Here is a 12,396-nt window from a genome sequence, read left to right as displayed (position 1 = left end):
ACATGAGAGCGGTGTTTCCTTCATTATTGGGTTTTTTTCTTACTTCCCAGGCTCAGATTCCCCACTTCCCCGCTTCTGCTTCCTGGGATTATCTCCAAAGCAAACTATTCGTCCCCAGGTTCTTGTCTCAAGGTCTGCTTTTAGGAAAACCCAAACTCATGCACTGTTTAAAACCACATGGCTGCACATTAGGGAACGTCAGGACTTTTATGACTTAATTATGGGATGGAGATAAGAAAATTTTGCTGCCCTTTCATTTTGAAGTTTCCCTGCCTAGCTGAAGCATCTGGGAAGTTCGAACATGTCTGCTTCCCTTCCCCCTGACTGGCAGCAGCTCCCTCTCCAGGGGCCGCGTCCGTCTGCACGCCCCAGTTCTAACGCCCAGAATCAAGCCAGATCAGATATAAAACTAATGGAGGGCTGTCTAATGCAAACATGCCATTAAAAAAATAAAAGACTGTTTTCTATCATTCTTGGATTTGACCTGTGACGCTCTCAGAAAGGCACATGGAAACAATCACAGTGAAAGGATTTCATGCATTTTTGGGGGCAAAGCTTATTTATTCAAATTATTCTTTATATTTGGATCCCATCGCATTAGAAGATTTTAGGGAAACTCGTAGGTTTTCTTTTCAAAACTACAGATTTCTTATTTAATAATTATAATAATAATCATTATTATTAATAATACTTATTTGGTAGAGATAAAGTGACTCAGTTTGAGGGTTCAGTTGGAATTTTGTCTATTCACTGGCTATTTTTCCTATTGAATACTTAAATTGATAATTTTGTTTGAGGATCCCAAAGCACTTTTTGGTAACAGTGACAGCCTTTCACGGGAAGGCCAACCACATGTAAAGTACCAACTACAGAGGCTTTATTCTTTTGTTTTCTTTTTTCTAGCGAGAGCTCACACTCGTGTGCAAGTGGGGGAGGGGCAGAAAGAGAGGGAAAGAATCTTAAGCAGGTGGAAGTTGGCAAGGGGCAGAGGGAGATTGAAAGAAAATCTTTTTTTTTATTGTTTATTTATGTTTTGACTTTTTAAATGTTTATTCATTTTTGAAGAAGAGAGAGAGAGACAGAGTGTGAGTGGGGCAGGAGCAGAGAGAGAGGAAGGCACAGAATCCAAAGCACACTCCAGGCTCTGAGCTGTCAGCACAGAGTCCAGCGCAAGGCTTGAAATCATGAACCGTGAGATACAACTTGAGCCGAAGTTGGACACTTAACCAACGGAACCACTCAGGTGCCCCAGATTGAGAGAGAATCTTCAGCAGGCTCCACGATGCCCAGCTCAAAGTCCGAGTTGGGGCTCAGTCTCACAGCACTGAGATCATGACCTGAGCTGAAATTCAGAGTCCGAATGCTTTATTGACTGAGCCACACAGGTGCTTATATTCTTTATTCTAATACATCCTAACCATCTTGACTTTCTGAGCTTTATTTTTATAACTTTGAATATCAGAAAAATATCATCACCTTGCTTCTTTTAAAGCAGGTGCTTCAGACTTCAATGGTTATAATAAAGATGATAAAATTAACCTCAGGTCGTCATGCAGCTGACTGTGGACTTCACAGGCAGGTAAGGCCCTGACTTTCGGAAGGATAGAACTTTGCCTCTTGACTCAAGTCATGACACTGAAGAGTAATGTGAAGTCTCAATCTGATGCCCTTTCACCTAGAAGGGGGTAAGAAAACACCCAGCTCTTGTGCTGCCCACAGAAAGCACTGATCCTCGCATTTCCCCATTAAGACTTGACTACAGGCAATGAGTTTCTCTAAGTGCTTCTGTAGCACTTTTTTTTAAGTATTTTATTTATTTTTGAGAGAGAGAGTGTGTGAACAGGGGAGGGTCAGAGAGAGAGGGAGACACAGAATCTGAAGACAGGCTCCAGGCTCTGAGCTGTCAGCATAGAGCCTGACGCGGGGCTCGAACCTGCCAACCTGCGAGATCATGACCTGAGCTGAAGCTGTAAGCTCAACTGACTGAGCCACTCGGGCACCCCAGGGGAGTCTTTACTTTTAGCCTCCCCATTCGAGTATGGGTCCATGTACTTCTTTTTGATATCTAAATGTATCGTTCAAAAATATATTGTGTGTACATTGCAGTTCATCATTTTTTAGTGTAGTTTATCCCATCCTGAAAATAGGCCATAGCTTATTAATCCACTCATGATGTTGGGAGCATCTGTGGGTTTCCAAGTTTTTCCTGTTAAGAACAGCACTACTGATAATGTGAAATACGGAAGAAGACGTGGACCTCCGTGATCTCTTACACGTTGCTGGTAGCAATGTAAACTGGCCTAACGACTTTGGTGGTAATAGTTTGACATGATCTACCCAAGCTGAACTTCAGATACCCTAAACACTCAGCAATTCCACACTGAACAGAAACTACGGCAATGTGTGATCCGAGATGTATACAGGAGTATCCGGAGCAGTGGGGCAGTGTATCTGGGACAAGTTAAGAACCCTCGAGTGCAGGGAAGGGGCTGAGGTAGGGGTGGGAGGGTCCCAGGTAGAATGCAGCAGGCGTCAGAGATCCAGGCCTCACCTCCCGCCCTCACCCCCTCACCAACGACTCCTGTGGGCTTCCTGCGCCAGGAGGAGCAGCTGTCAACGCGAGAAACACTTAGATTGCTATTCCTAGGGGACTGTTGAGCTGAGGTCTGAAGGCACTCACTGTGCGCAGGCAATGGCGAGGGTGGAGCCAGTGCAGAGCCCAACAGTTTCCCCTCCAGTTTTCCCTTTTCTCCTGTGAGCTGAGCTGGTGGGCCTCCTTTCTGGGCAGCCGGGCCTCTCACCTTCATGCTCCAAGTTCAAACCACCCAAAGCCAGGGAAGTTTCAGTTTCCTCTCTCAGGTTTCTTCAACCTCGGCTGGCTGGCTTTTGGGAAAGGATCAACAATTGTTCAGCAACCCGTCAGCTGTGTGGGCGTTTTCAAACTTGATACTCAGAGCTTCTGAGCACCCTCCATATGTACCTTTCAGTTTCCTCTCACAAGTCCCTAAGAAGTAGGGAGCACCAATGTGATTATTCTGATCGCACAGCTGAAGACACAGATTCTGAAAGAACAAATGGCTCACCAAAGTCACAGAGTGATTAAGTGGCAGAGCTGGAAGAGAAACTAACTCCTGCCTGGTTCAGGGGACACTGCTGTGGCCGCTGGGAGCAGTCTGAGCGCCTCTCTGCTGCTGCTTTCCAGACTCACCTCCCTTGTGGAGGCAAGTTAATGCCGCTGAACGCATTTCACTGTCTCCTTAGATGTGTGTCTAATGTAAAGACAGGTTTCTTGTGTTTCCCATTGCACAGCAGCTCTGTTAGATTTTTCTTTTTTAGAATTATTTTTTTGTGATAGTAGAAGGAAACCATGCTGTTTAAAATGCTGTTTATATACTCGGGCACCTTAGTGAAAGATCATGCCTCTCTGTCTCAAAATAAAAGAAAATGGGTTAGAGGTCTCACAACAAATAAATCTGTTTGGAGACCTTTTTTAATGGGTGCTGCTGATGTCTTGCCCAGACAGACTCCTTTTATCAGGCTGGGACACCCAGCCCCCAACTACTCTTAAGTGCTGACTGTTAATGACTCAGGGCTTCCCTTTTTCCCCCGAGAACTGACCTCTCTGCCCAAGGGAGTTGGCTATCCCAGAGATGTCTGGAAACAGCCTCCTCCTTGGCTTGTAGCTAATGACTGCCTGATCCCATAAAGGCCAGGGGCCCTTGTCTGAATCGAGGTTAACTGTCTGGTGCCATTCATGTTCCAAAGATACCAGTGGGCTCCTGCTAAGGATAGCTTTGCTGCCTTTCTCCCTGAGTTTTCCTGTGCCTTTGCTTCCTCAATCCCTTCCTCCTGAATGCTCCTCCAAAAAATCATTTGCAAAAGAATTCCCGTCTCAGGCTCTGCTTTTGAGCAACCCCACCTAAGATACCCTTCGATTTATTGAGAACACATTAATGCATTCTAGGTGCTATAGAGTAACATTAAAAATGTGGTATATTTGATGTTCAACATTTACTATTTCTAATGTCTTTTGAGACTTCTTCTTTGACCTACAATTTAAAAGTGTGTTGTTTAATTTCCTAGTGTTTTGGTGATTTTCCAATAACCATTCTGTTATGGATTTTTAGATTAATTCCATTATGATAAGAGAACCTACTTTGTACCATGTATCAGTCACAGTCTAATTATAAAAGCAGAACCACTATGATATATATGTATATATAGATATATATATAGTTTGACATAGGTGATATATATAGTATATGTATATACCATCTACATATATCCTAGTAAGTCTGCTTTTCATACCCATGCACATATGTTTATGCTTATATTTATAAGGATTTGTTACAGGGATTTGACCTTATGCAATTGTGGTGCAATCTCTATAAGGCAGGAGAAGCATTTATTTGGAAGGGGAAGGTGGATGTACTGTGTGTGAAGAACAAGATTTGGAATCCAAAGAATAGCCCATGAAGACATGTTGAAACTCATATCGGGTTTGGTTGCCTCTGACTTCAATGGCACGAGTGTCATGCATTAGCTGGGTCCTTTATCATGAACTCAACACGTAGCTCAGGCCCAGGAGGTGGAGGAGCTCAGGAGGACCAAAGGGAAGCGAGCCAGCTGTAGCCTAGTATCTGCCTCACACCAAGGAGGTGAGTCAGCACAGCAGTGACAATGGATGTTAGCTACAAAGTGACTGATGCTTTGCTGCCTCCCTCAAGGCCGAATTTGTTTTGTGCCCTGCTCAAACCAAAAACAAAGTCACCCCAGTCCCTCCTTCCTCAACTTGGAACCTATGCACATCTCCTTAAACTGTATTTATATCTCCAAATAAAGACGGTAGCAGCTTCATGTTTCCACTGACCTTGACAGAATTACCCTACATACAACCACAAACACACATCCCTTTTCCCCAGAAAAGGATACAAAATCCACTCTTGGCACACACTTTTAAAAATCTCTGGGCGATGTTTATCTTTCCCTTGCATTCCAAAAGTTCTCTTCCTTACCCCTTTTGTGTACTAGCAACACTATTTCCCCTTAATGATCGGTATCCATCACCCCAGTGAATTAAAGTTACCACCCTCTTTGCCTGTTGATTGATTCAGTGGCATGACAAACCCAAAGTGGCCAGCTGGCAGTCTCAAGTTTTAGGAGGAATCATTGTTGCATCCGCTAGTGGAAGGATTATTCCTTTTGGAACCAAGACTACCCAACCAGCAAGGCCTAAACTTGTGGGGCTAGGGAGCCAAAACTCTTCTAACGGATCATTGTGGTTAATAGGAAGAGGATTCACTTTCATTTCCACCCCGTGATTCCCAATCCCATGAATCCCAGAGAAAGAACACCATCTAATGGCCGATAATTTAGACCATTTCCTGCTTTCTGAAGGACACTTCTCCAGCCTTGCAAGATACTGGCATCATTATGGAGTCATAAAAAGGCTGTTCCACCATTCTTGTAAGCTAATTGTTTCAGGATGATGGAAAACATGGGAAAAGCAGTGAAACCTATGATCGTGGACTCTTTTCCACATTTCATTTTCTGTGAAATGAGTTCCTGCATCAGAAGTAATGCAGTGTGCAGTACCATGAGAGTGGACTTATTCTGGAAATCCATGAATGATAGTTTTGATAGAAGCACTGCAGGCAGGAAAGGAAAATCCGTACCCAGAATTAACTATCTCCTCCAGTGAAAATAAAGCACTACCACTCCCATGGTTGAAGCAGTATACTTTAATCAACCTGCCACTCAGTATTTGGCCAATTCTCTGGGGAATGGTGCCATACTGGAAGTACAGCATGGGCTTCTGCTGTTGGCAGCTTGGGCAATTAGGAGTGGCTGTAGCCAAACCGACCTACGCGAGCAGAAGTCCATGTTGCTGAGTCTACAGATGGCTCCTATCCCTACTGCTATGGCCATTTTTTTCATTACCCCACTGGGCAATGGTGGAGTGACTGGGTGTTTGAATCAGACCACTATGAGGAAAGTGGTGTTTCTGTAAAACCAATCTGTATAATTGAAACCCTTTAGAAAAGAGGGATTAAAGAAGCAGTTCTGGAAGAAAAAAAGGAAAACAAACAAACCTAAAATCTAGATAGACACCATAGGTTAGTAATCTCAGGAATATCACACAGCAATATTATTAGTGAAAAACAAAAGCAAATTATTAAATATTTGAAAGGAATGGGTGATTATTTTTATCTCTCCGTGTTCTCTCTTTCTCCTTTTAAAATTTGTATACCAAGAAGATCAGAAACTACATGTGAAGCATGAGGGGCTGTGGTTACAATCAGAGAATCCTCAGGGTGTTCTGAAGGAACAGAGGTTAGAGGATCACAGCTCCCTGCAAACCGTTCTTGCTTTCTAAATCTGTTTTCTGCTTCCATAGTTTAATTTCCCCTTCAAATCCTGAGTTACTGCTGCCATTTTCTTTCTTTCTTTTTTTAAAGTTTATTTATTTATTTTGAGAGACACAGAGAGAGAGAGAGAGAGAGAGAGAGAGAGAGAGAGAGTGTGAGTGGGGGAAGGGCAGAGAGAGAGAATCCCAGCTGGTTCTGCACTGCCAGTGCAGACCCCAATGCGAGGCTTGAACTCATGAAACTGTGAGATCATGACCTGAGCTGAAACCAAGAGTTGGACACTCAACTGACTAAGCTACCCAAGCGCCCCTTTGCTGCAATTTTCTTCTCTTCAGGAAATGGAAACTGCACCCTGGATTTCTACTTTCCCTGGGGCAGCTGTGTTTCAATTCACAAATGATATTGTTATTGGTATAAAAAGTAGCAAGGATGTATAAAACAACATTTGGTGGCCAATGTTTTGTTATGTTCAGGTCAACATTACCTAGTAAAATTATTATGTATTTGTTATTCTGTCACTTGAATTAATATTTTTGTGTCTGTCACTATTTTTCCTTTGCTTCTTTTACTTCAAAACAATTTATCAAACTAACTGTTTTTAAACCATTTCATTAGTAGATTCAACCATCTATGTCAATTGACTACTCTTGTGTGTCTCTGACCCCAACACTTTAAAATGATGTGGAGGAAGGGCGCTTGGGTGGTTCAGTCAGTTGAGTGTCTGACGGTTGATTTTGGCTCAGGTCATGATCTCGCAGTTTGTGAGTTTGAGCCCCATGTGGGGTCTGTGCTGAACACACGAAACCTGCCTGGGATTCTCTGTCACCCTCTCTTTGCCGCCCACTCACTTGCTCTCTATCTCTCTTTCTCAAAATAAATAAATATACATTTTAAAATAAACAAATAAAATAACATAAAAATAAACAAGTGGAGGGAAAAGCACTGGTCTAAGAGTCAGAGTTACCTGGGTGCCAGTCCCAGCTTTGCTTCTAAAGACGGGGGCTACTTCATTTGGTCATCTATGGCCTATAGTTTATCCATTGATCAAACAAAGGAGCTGAACAAAGACTCACCCTTACAGAAATGCTAAAAGGGTGTCCTATAAGAAAAAAGGAAAATAGTTGAAGAGGAAAGAATGAAATGATGAACAACTAAAAGTTCATGTATAAAACATTATTAATATATATGCTTAAAATTATAGACTTAAAATATAAAACATTAACATTCAGAGAGATAAATGAAAAAAAATTCTGAAGTCTCTGCATTGAACAGGAAGAGGGTAAAAATTCCAGTCAATATTGTGTCATTGGATTTTAATAAGTACAGGTTTGGCTTGCCAGAATTTAGTTTAGGATTTTTGTACACATATGTGTTTGAGATATCTCTCTTTCTCAAATTCTATATATGAATATAGCATATAATATAAAATATATAAATACATGTATAATTCTAGATATACATATAAATATACATATAGTCTATATATAAAACAATGAATGCATCATGATGAAGTTAATTTCAGGTTAGTTTCACCTTTGAAAATAAATCTGAATATATTACCCATGTAATTTTTCTGCCAAAATGTTTAACATGATTTTAGCCATGAGGAAAATTATACAAGTTCAAATTGAAAGACATTTCTCAACATGCCCAACTGGCTTGGAATCTTCAAAAATGTCAATGTGATGAAAGAAATAGTCTAGTTTAAATTTTTTTTATGTTTTTATTTATTATTGAGACAGAGAGAAACAGAGCACGAGTTGGGGAGGGGCAGAGAAAGAAGGAGACAGAATCTGAAGCAGGATCAAGCTCTGAGCTGTCAGCACAGAGCCTGTTGCAGGGCTCAGACCCACAAATTATGAGATCATGACCTGAGCCAAAGTTGTGCGCCCAACCAACTGAGCCACCCAGACGCCTCGGAAATATTCTAACTTTAAAAAGACTAAACAGAAGTGACAACTAAATGCTTTGCAGGATCCTTGATAGGATTCTGAATTTTTTTAAATGGCTTATAAAGGACAGTATTGACATAGTTTAGGAAATTTGGATATGAGTTGTATATTAGATAATAGTATAAATTAATGCTAATGTCCCTAATATGATAATTGATTAATCAGAGAATTGCCTTGTTTAGGGGAAAAACAAGGTGAAATATTTTGGGTAAGTTGCCTTGATATTAGCAACTAAATCTCATATGGCTCAAATGGCTTAGCCAAAGCCAAAGAGTTTGTGTGTAACAGTATTTAGCTAGACAACTAAATAGGATAAAAAATTACAACTGGTGAATCCAGGTGAAGGATACATAGAATTTACATTACTATGTAAAGCTATCTTGAAGGTTGAAAATTGTTCAAAATAAAAACATGGGGAAAATATGGGAAAATGTAAAATACAATAAAATGATATAACAAAATATAAAGTGACTATTGATGTGAAGGAAATCAACCAGAAAATCCAAAGGATAATGTAAAGCAGTTTTAAGAGAACATAATTAGGGGAATTCCATAAAGGGAAGACTGGAAAATTGATGGAAAATATGCAGGCATCACAAAGGAATAAATAAAAGTATACTCTCAGATGACATATTATATATGTATAAGTAAGTTATATATATGTATATGTATGCATAAGTAAGTAAGTTTAGCAAGTTTGCTGAAATAAACTCAAATGCAAAAATCAACTATATTTCTAAATACCAGGAATACTTGGAAAATGGAATTTTAATAAAGATGTTATTTACTACGGCACTAAAAATATATCAAATATCTCCGGTAAACATAACAAAATGTAGACTCATCAGAGCATAGATTCCTTGCTTCAGAACAATCAGAAGGTCTTGAATTTTCCTCATTTTTCCCTTAGCTTGATGTCCTTTCTTGGAATTTGAACTTTCTTCTTTGTTTCCCTGAGGAACACCCATCTCCCTTCTCTTTACAAGGAGCACAAAGCTTGTTTATCTGTTTGCCTAACTGCCCACAAAGGAAGTCTTCCCATTTAGGCTGCTGAGTACCAAGTCTTAGTAGAAGGATGTAGGCAGGAAAACTCACTGTTCTTTTTTAAAAATGTTTAATTTTGAGACAGAGACAGAGCACGAGTGGGGGAGGGACAGAGAAAGAAGGAGACAGAATCTGAAGCAGGCTCCAGGCTATGAGCTGTCAGTGCAGAGCCTGATATGGGGCTCGAACTCACAAACCATGTGAGATCGTGACCTGAGCCGAAGTCGGATGCTTAACCGATGGAGCCACCCAGGGGCCCCAAAAACTCACTGCTCTTTGAGCCTTCACTAGTAAAGGACACCTGTGGTTGTTCTCTCTCTTCCCAAAAGTATGATTGGGCTGGACACACTTGGCAGTTGGAGTAACCTCCACACTGAGTCCTTGACCTGCGGAGTGAGAGCGGTCATGTGGGGAAGGCCAGGTGGAAGCCTCTGACTGCCCTTCTACACACCGGCCCTCACTCTCTCCCACCGAGACGTGACAGTATCACATTCTGGGTATTGATGGTGGAGATTGGTGCCATTCTTAAAAATCTAAAGGATGTAGGGGTGGCTATTCCTATCATCTCTCTTCCTAATTAGCCAACTTGACTTCTACAGGTGATAACTGGGAAATGACTACATTATTGCAGACTCAACCAAGCAGTAGCCCCAATTGCTGCTGCAGTGCTAGACGTGGTGGTATTGCTAGAGAGGATTAATAAGGCCTCAGGTACATGATATGTGGTCATTAATTTGGAGAATATGCTTATTTTAACCCAGTCAGAAAAAAAAAATCAGAAACAGTTTGCCTTCTTATGGAATGGATGATATTCTTTCTTTACACGTTTGCTCCGGAGCTAATGTTAACTCTCCTGCCCTTTGTTATAACTTAGCCTCTAGAGATCCGGACTATCTGGGTATCCTGAGGAATATCAGTGACTCACTACAGATGGCATCATTCTGATCTTGTAGGAAGAGAAATAATATATTGGAATAGTCTATACAGTATCCTGGAGAATGCTAGTATATTAGAATATGTGCTGCCGAAGCAAGCATATGCTAGTATATTAGAAACCTCAGTAAGACATCTTTGTGCAAGAAGGTGGGAGATAAACCCTACCAAGAATCAAGGATCTATCATTTCAGTAAAGAGGATGATGGCCACATAACAGATACATACAATGGTGGCCTTGAAAGACAGTGACAAGGCAAAATCTTCCAATGGTAGAACTCTGAGTGGTGCACCAGATTATCCTCTGTGTGTGTAAAGGAGAAGTGATGCGAGCATATATATGGATTCATGTGCAGTGGTGAACGGCCTGGTTAGCTGGTCAGGAGCCTGAAAGAAAGTACTAGAGTCTGTGACAAAGGAGGTATTGAACAAAGGCACAGGAACCAATGCATGGAGTAAACACCGCATGTTAAAATGGTTTTGTATCACGTTACTGTCCACCAGAAAGCACCCACCATGGAAGAGGTACTGCACAACCAAGTAGACAAAATGACTTGGCTAGTCGTCATTAGCCACTTCACAAGAGGCAAAATGGGTACGTGGGCAGGGTGCTCATAACGGCAGAGACAGAGGCATGTGTTGGCCCACAGCACGGACTCCCACGTACCACGACAGATGTAGCTATTGCCCCTTCTGAATACCTATTCTGCCTGCAGCAGAGACCAACAGTGAGTAGTCTCTTGACATGACACTATCCCTTGAGATCAACTGGCCACTTGGTGACATGTTGACCACACGGGGCTCCTTCTGTCCTGGAAGAGCCAGTGGTTTAGGAATAGACATCTATTTAGTATGGATTTGCCTTTGAGTTTCCTACTTACAAAGCCTAGTAGAGCCACAATCTAGGGGTTTATAGAGTGCCTGATACACAAGCGTGGGATCCCACAAAGTATCATCCATAGGGGGAGCCCACTTTACAATGAAAATGGGCGGGGCAGGCCCATGACCATGTATTACACTTATATTATCCTTCACAAGCTGCCATCCTGATAGAACACTGGAATGCCCTTCCTGAATAAAGATGTGGCTAAGGAGTCCACTTAAAGGTCATACTCTGTAAGAAGGGGTGCTATCCTTCAGATGGCAGCATCTGCACCCAGTCAGGGACCTCCATGAGACACTGTGTGTCCCCAGAAGGATCCTGGATCCAAGGAAGGAAAGCAGGAATGGTCCTACTTAGCATCAATGACTCAGTGAAGAATTTTGTTTTTCCTATCCCTACAGCTTTGGGATCTGTAGCCTTGGAAGCACTGATCCCCAAAGAGGTATACTTTTGCTGAGGGACAAAGCAAGAGTCCTGCTGACCTATAAACTCCAACTGACACCTGAGCACCTTGGACTCTGTGCATCTAGAAAGCAGCAGTTGGAGTCACCATATTGGCAGGGTTAGTTGACCTCGATCTGCAGGAGGCGGTGGGGCTGCTGTTCTGCAGTGAGGGAGGCAGGACACGTGTGAAACTCAGATGGTGTGCTCTGATGTCTCTCGGTCCTAGCTGTCTAATTATAGCTGTGAATGGGTGGTGCCTCAGCCCGGGCTTGAGAAGGGCATAGTTTCTAGAGGAATGAGGATTTGAGACACACCACTACTAGGACATCCAGAAGTGCCGGCCACAGGTGAGTGGCATTTCAGCAGTGGAGAAGGGAGATGATGAGTAAATGTTGTGACCCTGAGACTATTTGCAGTGATAATAGTTGTAGTTTGCTCCACTAAACTCACTCTTCTAAGCCTCCCCTGAAGAAGAGAGATGCATAGGAACCATTGAGAAGAGCTTCTCCCCAAATGTGTGGGCAAGTGGATCCATGTGGTACAAGGGGCAGACTTGGCAGCCATGGGCTGTGCTGCTCAGCTTCCCTTTGAGGAGTGCAGTCAGCCGAAGTCTCCAGCTACAGCATCTTCAAGATGCACATCAGCATTCCAGCGGGACACGTGTTCCCTGGGGGCTCCCAGCCAGTGAGCAGGTGTCAGTAGGGCTCCCAGGGCCCGGTCCTCTCTGCCCAGCAGTTTTTTATGGGCAGGCCGTGCACTGGCAGAGACTTTT

The sequence above is a fragment of the Suricata suricatta genome, chromosome 1 (assembly GCF_006229205.1).
Source record: "Suricata suricatta isolate VVHF042 chromosome 1, meerkat_22Aug2017_6uvM2_HiC, whole genome shotgun sequence".
In the NCBI taxonomy this organism is placed as follows: Eukaryota; Metazoa; Chordata; class Mammalia; order Carnivora; family Herpestidae; genus Suricata; species Suricata suricatta.
Note: the sequence above shows the minus strand (reverse complement) of the source record.